We start from the raw sequence: 8,716 nt of genomic DNA, 5'->3' as shown, positions 1-8,716 counted from the left end.
CAATAGTGGAGAGGGTGGCTGAACTGGCTTTCTCTTATAATTACACTAGTGATTACCTTAGTTGTCATCAGAGAACCTTCATCCAGTAACTTATTAAAGCAGATGCAGAGATCTACAGTCAAGCACTGGGTTGAGCTCCAGAAGTCCAGTCTAAAGGAGGGATGAGGGACGGTTCGAGCCAGGAGGGTCAATGTCATGATCAGAGAAACCATAGAGACAGCTGACCTGAGTTCATGGGAGCTCATGGACTCTGGACCAACAGCTAGGAAGCCTGCATGAGACTGACCTAGGCCTTCTGCATGTGGGTGACAGTGTGTAGCTTAGTCTGTTTGTGGGGCTCCTAGCAGTGGGATCAAGACCTATCTCTGGCACTTGAGCTGGCTTTTGGGAACCTATTTCCCATATTTGGATGCCTCACCCAGTCTTGATGCAGGGGGAAGAGCTTGGTCCTTCCTCAACTTGATATGCCATGCTTTGTTGACACCCATGGAAGACCTGGCCCTTTCTGAAGATAGAGGCCTGCTGCTTTCTGAGACAGAGGAGGAGTTGATGACATGGGTTGGTGGGAGGTCGGGGGATGGAACTGGAGGAGAGAATGGAGGAGAAACTGTGGTCCAAATGAAAAATAAATAAAAAAATTAATAAAAATTATTGCAAGATGTCAATGACCAAAAAAAAAAAATGGTTCATATACCCAGTGAGACTATGTCAGAGAAAACTAATTTTTCATTTACAAGTGCTTATCAATTAGAGAGAGCTTCTGTGTTAGGGATATGCATTTGTTTCCACTTCCCCTTTTGGTACAGGGATCCCATAAGGCTCAGACCTGTGCAGGCCCTGTGCACACTGCCATAGTCTCAGTGAGTTCATATATGCATCAGATCTCCTGTGTTTGCAAGACCACATTTCCTTGGTGTCCTCCATCATCTATGGCTCTTATACTCTTTCTGCCTTTTCTTTCATAGGATTCCCTGAGCCTTGAGGGGAAGAATTTGTTCATAACATACCATGTAGAACTGAGTGTTCCCATGTCTATCATTCTCTGCATATTGTCCGGATGTGGGTCTCTGTATTTGTTCCATCTTCTGTAGTAAAGAGTCTCCTCATACATGTGCTGTGTACTGACACTAAGCCAGGGGCAGGAAGGAGTAGCCTGGGCTCAGTATCTTACTTCCAAGGGTGAGAGAAGGATTCTAAGAATAAAGAAGCATGTAAGAGTCTATGGTACCAGTGCATCATCATCCCCTATCTTCAAAATGGATAAGCTACAGTCCTGGCAGGTCTGTTTACATCCACTCCAGTATTTATTGTCCATGATGAAATAACATTTCAAGCAGCAGCAGAACCAGTGTCCTTCAACATTGGGCCTACAATAGAGAAGTTGAGTGGTAAAAATTCTTATTTTCTAGTATTCTATTATTAAAGCACTGGGTTTTTGTTTGTTTGTTTTGCTTTTTGAAACAGAGTTTCCCTGAGTAGTTTTGGTGCTGTCCTGGATCTTGCTCTGTAGATTAGGCTGGCCTTGAATTTACAGAGATCTGCCTGGCTCTGCCTCCCGAGTGCTGGGATTAGAGGCTTGTGCCACCACTGCCCAGACTTAGAGCACTGTTTTAACTAACATCCATAACTAAGTAAAATTTCAGAGCTCTAAGAAATTGAAATTCCAGAATGTTGACATGTTGACAAATCACTGTACACCCATGTTCTATGCAGTGTTTTTTATAAAAGTAGACATACAGGAATAGCAGATGTGTCCATTATATATATAATAGCAATGAGTAGAAAAAATGTAGCACATGCACACAAAGGAATACTATTTATCCTTTAAAAGAAAGTAAATTGGCTGGGCATGATGGTTTATGGCTATAATTTGAGCACTACACAGAGATAGGAGGATCACCACCAGTTTCAGGGGAGCCTAGGCTAAGTGGTGACTTCCATGCCAGCCTTGGCTATAAAGTAGATTCTAAGACATCCTGGGCTACAGAATGAAGCCATGTCTCACACCTCAACACCTCAAAAGAGATGCTCAACTAACTGACAGACATGGTTGAACTAGAGGATGGTGAGCAAAGTGAAAAAGTCAGGCTCAGGACCATACTTTATGACTCGACTGAGAAAAGGTTTCTAACACAGCCCAACACTAAGAAGCAGAGGCTTGTGAGATACCAGAGCTGGAGTATGGAGAACCAACACTTGCTGTACAGAGGCAGTTGCAAGGATGATGGAATTCTAGTCCTGCAGAAATGCACTGTGCCCCCAGTTCATCCACATATACTGTGTACTAAAGGTTGTTCTGTGGTCCGTGTTAGATGCTCTTACCTTAAGAGAAATAAAAGGCACATGAGAGAGCTTTTAAAGGAGTTAGTCTATTCTCCTGATTATATTGATGCCTTCAATCTGTGACCACATACCCAAATAATCAAGTTAAATACGTTAAAATGTGTGCATTTTGTGTAGCGATCAACAATTATTTTTTTTGGTGAGGGACTGGGGATGGTCATGCTCTATTAACAAACTTTATCTCCAACCATTGTTTTCCTGTAAAGAGGTATCATTGTGTATCTCAGGCTGGCCTGGGATTTGCTGAGCTGTCCAGATTGTCCTCAAATTTATAATTCTCCTGTCTCAGTCTCCTAAGAACAGGGACTACAGCAATATGCTACCATTTACAGATGATGAAGTTCTTTTAAAATAATGACACAAAACCTTTTTCTCGGCTCTGAAATATTTCAAAACATTTTTGGCACTTTTTCTTTTCTTATCACATATTTTATAATGTTGCAGTTTTAAAGATATTATTAGTCCTTGCATAATAATAATTGCCAACCCATATCATACATAAAAGCTCTTTGTAAACTCTAAATTCTGAAAATAATATTTAATAATGAATGATAAACTGTATCAACTAAAGTTAACCAGTCATGATGCAAGGTAACAAAGTTTCCTTATAATGCTTCATATTTTCATCTTTCTGGCATCATTTACTGTGTCACTGACAGAGTTACACAAATGTGTATACCATTTTGAAGTTCCCAAATATGCTACAGGGAGCTTCACCATGGTTACAACTATCTCATACCAAGAAAGAAGGGAAAAAGATATACACACAATTATTTTTATGACTGCATCCATATAAATGTTCTAAGTTCATTTCAGCCTAAGAATTTTGTAAATACATTCTAATTAGAAGCTCCAATGTTCTATCAGCAACAAAGTTAGAGACTCAAATTTTCCCACTGACCAAAAGAACATGAATTATCAGCTGTGCTGACTTACAATTACATCCCCTTTGAGAAGTAGAAGCCAGAACAGCCACCGAGTTCTAGAACCTATAAAGTTCTCCTAATTCAAACAGGAATTTCTGGGGTCCCAGCCCCTTCTATAAAATAAGGAAACACCAGGACATTAACCCAAAGATCATGAGCAATGTAAGCTCCAATTTGGACTTCAAATCTTATGGAGAAATAACAATACAGAATAATGCAATTCTTTATTCAAGATTCCCCATCCCCCATGTCTGTGCACTGTATGGAATCTAAAACAACATTAGTTTCTGCATAACATCTGTTCTGTTTTCTGTTGAGGGAGTCCAGATGGTCTCTGAGGGCATCACACTCTATAGACTTATTTCTCAACATTTCTTCGCTTAAGTGACTGTCATTTTGCATGCTTCTGTATTTTTGATGGAAATTAGAGTTTTCTGCAACTCATGTTTTTCTTGACTATACTGAGAAACTAAAATTAGTAGCAGATACAACACCTAAAATGTTCATAAGGAGTAACTATTGAAATTAAATATAACAGAAAAAGTCCATGTTGACAACAAACACATATCATTATTTAACTGGTACTTTGACATTTAGAAAGTAACACCTCAATTAACTAATTATAGGAATGGAAATAGAAATTTCTCTTTAATGTAAAGTAAATAATACAGCTGAATAAAATTATGGTGGATGTACCACATTCCAATTATTGCATTTTTCACAGCACAAAACTTTTAAATAAATTCTTCAGTAAAATATTCAATAAATACTTAACACAGCATGAAAAATGTGAACTAAGAAACATTAAGAAATGGCACAATTCTTATTGGAAGAGAGAGAAAGCAAAATAGCCAGACACGTAGCCATGTCTTAGCAGAGCCTGAGAGTGATTTCCTCTAAAAATGTGAAGAAATCCTATAAAGCTTAAACTTCAATGTCTCTGTACAGATGAAGTCTTTTCTGTAGCTAGAGTTTTTTTTGTCTAGCCCACAGTCAGGACAAATGTCTCTCACCTGTCAGTCCCACAGTCGCTCAGACCCAACCAAGTAAACACAGAGACTTATATTGGTTACAAACTGTATGGCCGTGGCAGGCTTTTTGTTAACTGTTTTTACAGTTTAAATTAATCTATTTTTATAAACTTATATCTTGTCATGTGGCTCGTGGCTTACCGGCATTTTTACATGTTGTTTATCATCATGGCGGCTGGCAGTGTCTTTGACTCAGCCTTTTACTTTCCAGCTTTATTCTCCTCCTTGTCCTTAATATATACAGAGGAAAATAAAAATAAAATCATCATTTCTTTTGCATATCTATTTCTCACAGAATGTTTACCTAAGATTTACAATCATCTAAACTCAGAAAGCAGACTATCACAAAGTCCTCAAAAAGCAACAATACCAAGAATGAGACAGAACAAAGCAGCTTCCTACAGCCCCAGAGTTAATAGATAGGTATGCACGAGAACAGAACACTGTAGCATGTCAGGCCAAAAAAAAAAAAAAAAAATAAGTCCAGATCTATCTGGCACATCCCCTGATTATAGGCAGAACAATCAATGAAGAGAGTGTGTTAACTACATAATTAGTGTCTAAAGTTATTACTCAGGTAGAAAGGCAAAGAAGATGTATGCCAGTTACTCACTGTGTGTCACCAACACTACAACGGCGACCAGCAAAATGAAACAAAGGATTTCTGGAGGTATTGCAATGAGGTGCCAAGGGACTGAACATTCTTAATCAAATCAAATAAACAAACAAAAACAAAGCAAGAAAATAATCACCATGAAAAGAGCACATCCAACAGTAATTATAATTTTGTATACTACGGAAACAAGGAGCTATTGGTCTGTAAAAGTTTTTTTTTAATTATTTTTTTTTTATTTTGCAATACAATTCAGTTCTACATATCAGCCACGGATTCCCTTGTTCTTCCCCCTCCCGTCCCCCTTACCCAACCCCAATTCACACCTCCTCCAGGGCAAAGCCTCCCCTGAGGACTGAGATCAACCTGGTAGACTCAGTCCAGGCAGGTCCAGTCCCCTCCTCCCAGGCCTAGCCAAGCCACCCTGCATAGGTCCCAGGTTTCAAACAGCCAACTCATGCAATGAGCACAGGACCCAGTCCCACTGCCTGGATGCCTCCTAAACAGATCAAGCCAATCAACTGTCTCACCCATTCAGAGGGCCTAATCCAGTTGGTGACCCCTCAGCCATTGGTTCATAGTTCATGTGTTTCCATTCGTTTGGCTATTTGTCCCTGTGCTTTATCCAACCTTGGTCTCAACAATTCTCGCTCATATAAACCCTCCTCTTTCTCGCTAATTGGACTCCCAGAGATCCACCCGGGGCCTAGCCATGGATCTCTGCATCCAGATCCCTCAGTCGTTGGATGGGGTTTCTAGCATGACAATTAGGGTGTTTGGCCATCCCATCACCAGAGTAGGTCAGTAGTCTATCATACAAGCTCACTGAATATGTGCTTTCAAAATTTGTAGATTTTCACCTAAAATACACCACTGTAGAAATTCTGTGTGTGTGAAGTTTCACAGAACTTCAAACTATTTTTACCTTTGGCTTTGTATTCTCAATCCTCCTGACTCAGCCTAGAGTCGCCGTATGATAGGCACACACCCCTCACCCAATTCTACAGGATCAAAAGTGCATTCTTCAGAAAGCACTGGAGGCACAGACACAGTCCAGGTAGACGATCCCAACCTGAAGCATACAGTCCACCAAGGGAGTGTAACTGAGGATGAGGAGGAAGGGAAGAAAGGTGGATGTTCTTGAGAACTGTAGGGAACCGTGGTTATTCTGAAGCTGACTTGTATACAGGTCCATCCTTAAAGGCACCTAAAGTTAAACCTCTCTTTTTTCCCCATAAGTTCTGTTTTTCCACTAGACTATACTAAACATCTTCGTGTGTCTGAGGTGTTGAAAATCTGAAAGCCAAGCCTCTGATTATCCCTCTGTCAAAGAAGTTAAAGTTCTCAGCTTGGAGTTCAGCTGTTATAGTTCATGCAGAGTAAGCAGAAAAAGAGAATAGAAAAGTGAGATTTCCTCTTTTTTATTAATAAACTTAATTATTCTTTGACATTTCTGAAAATGCATAATGTGCTTTAGTCATCCCCATCCCCACTACCCTCTCTCTTCCCCTCTCTTCCTCTGCAGCTTCTTCCCAGGAAGTGACTTCCTCATCTGATAGACTGCTTTTGCTGTTTGGTTGCATTAGATGTTGGAAATGTTTAAGACAATTAAAATACCTTCTGCTAGAATAAAGTATTGTTTCTAATGCATATGTTACATTTCTTTAAGATTTCATTTTTTTCTAGTACATTTGGTATTTCTTCAGATTCTAGTTTTTCACTTTTAAAGTTTCAGAATTCCTCTTTACTAAATGATAAAAACCTCCTAACAGTTTCTCAAATTTGATGGAATGTATTAACTTCTCATTTGTCAATTCTCAAGAATATTTTCATTATAGAAATCTATTGATCTCCTCTAACTGGCTGGCTTTCTCTGTTACCAACTAACAGGTAAACATAGTTATTGTTTTCTTTTCTTTTTTTCCTTTTGAAAAATGATTACTTAATTTTTAAACTTATTTTTGAACAATTTTGTACATGATTACTCTCCCACTCATACTAATTTATCTCTCTTCTCCCCCTGTGCATCACCAAGCCCAACTATAATGAAGGGTTATTGTTTTCAGTAGAAAGACAGTAGGATATAGTTTTCAAATGTCAAAAGTTACAATGTATAAAAAAACAGGTGAATTTAGACATTTAAAACATTTACTTCTGTGGCCAGCTTCTCTGGACCCTTGAGTCTCATCAGGCCTTCCTTTATTCTGCAACTCTGAAGAAGACTTATGGAACCTCACAGTTGTGTAAGTAATCTCCTCATCACTCATCTTGGGTGTGAGTGAAGTATGGCCTGTGTTACAACCTGGCCTTGAGTGATTTCTAAAGAAAAAGTTAAAATTCAGGAAGGTACCTGGATCTGATGCTACAGTGGGTGGAAAAAAGTGGGGTATGATAAACTCCCGTAATGATCCAAACAACCTAAGTAACATGGACTGACCTTGATTTCCACTAGAGGTGAGAAGTCTTTGAAGATTTCTGTTATTTACACCTCTAATGTTCACAGCACTTATTATTAGGAAATACAGAAAGAATTAAAAATTTACTAATAAGTTATTGTAATATTGGCACAGCCTATTTGTTTTAATCATGCAACATATATAAATTGTTAGGCAAAATTGATGCCACTGAAAATCATTGAAAACACTTTTAGACTATCAATTCAAATGACATTCAGTCAAATCTTTCTTAATGAATAAATATTTTGCTTTAAAATTATTTACACGTTGTAGCATTAATCTTAAAAGATTTTATTAATAAAAACAAACCCGGTGCCAGTTATTGAGGTGAATGCTGGAAGATCAGAGAAGCAGAACAAGCCACAGGTACCTCACCTTGCCAATTCCTCAGCTGATCCTGTTTCCTCAGACTAGAAGTCTCTGAGTCCTCATCCAGAATGAATCTCAACTGAACTGCTCCTCAAAAGCCTAAAAGCTTAACAGACCTATTTCCTCATTTTCACACCTTATATACCTTTCTGCTTCCTGCCATCATTTCCTGGGATGAAAGGTGTGTGTCACCATGCCTGGCTGTTTCCAGTGTGACTTTGAATTCCCAGAGATCTGGATGGACCTCTGCCTCCAGAATGCTAGGATTAAAGGTATATGTGCCACCATTTTCTGGCCTCTATGTTTATCTAGTGGCTGTTCTGTCCTCTGACCCCAGATAAGTTTATTAAATTGAACAATATATTGGGGGACACAATATCACCACAACACATTTTGATAAGTGACAAATATAAAAGATGTTCTTGCAGTCTTTTCAGTTATACATGACTCTCAAAGTTCCCCAGACACCATCTTCAAAACAATATATGAAGGTTAATATGGCCGATGATTAACATTTTGGGCTCTAAGACACATAAATTTTTTTTGGTTAAAGCCCAAATACTTGAAATATCCAACCTCTCAACCCAACCTTAGGTTACATATTCTTCTCCAGAGTCAGGTCTGGTAAATGCATGGAACTAGGAAAATCCTACTGAGTGGAGTGACCTAGACCCAAGAAGACAAATACTGACTGTTCTCTCACATCTGATGCTCCTAGCTCCAACTCTTCAGACATGCTACAGAACCTGGAGTAACTGCAGCAACCAGAAAGTAAAAAGGGGTATTACAAGGGTGGGGTGTGGGAGCAATAGAGATGGGCATAGCAGGATACCACCTGAAGTTTAATCTCAAATCATTCCATGTACATGATTATTTCACATATTATATTCTAGTATATAATATTGCCAGAGAAAGCTATAAGAAAATAAATTTTGTCACTATAAAGTAATCATTAGCTAATGCCCATGAAGGATTCAA

General features: G+C 38.7%; 1 pseudogene; it reads right to left on the bottom strand.

Annotated features, from left to right (window-relative positions):
* Positions 1-3,497: 3,497 nt before the first annotated feature.
* LOC128099779 (killer cell lectin-like receptor 2) lies at positions 3,498-7,180 on the bottom strand (annotated as a pseudogene).
* Between the last annotated feature and the right edge of the window lie 1,536 nt (positions 7,181-8,716).

Source organism: Peromyscus californicus, unplaced genomic scaffold (assembly GCF_007827085.1).
Source record: "Peromyscus californicus insignis strain IS unplaced genomic scaffold, ASM782708v3 Scaffold_6__1_contigs__length_162567912, whole genome shotgun sequence".
NCBI lineage: Eukaryota > Metazoa > Chordata > Mammalia > Rodentia > Cricetidae > Peromyscus > Peromyscus californicus.
Note: the sequence above shows the minus strand (reverse complement) of the source record. Positions and strands in the feature narration are given on the sequence as shown.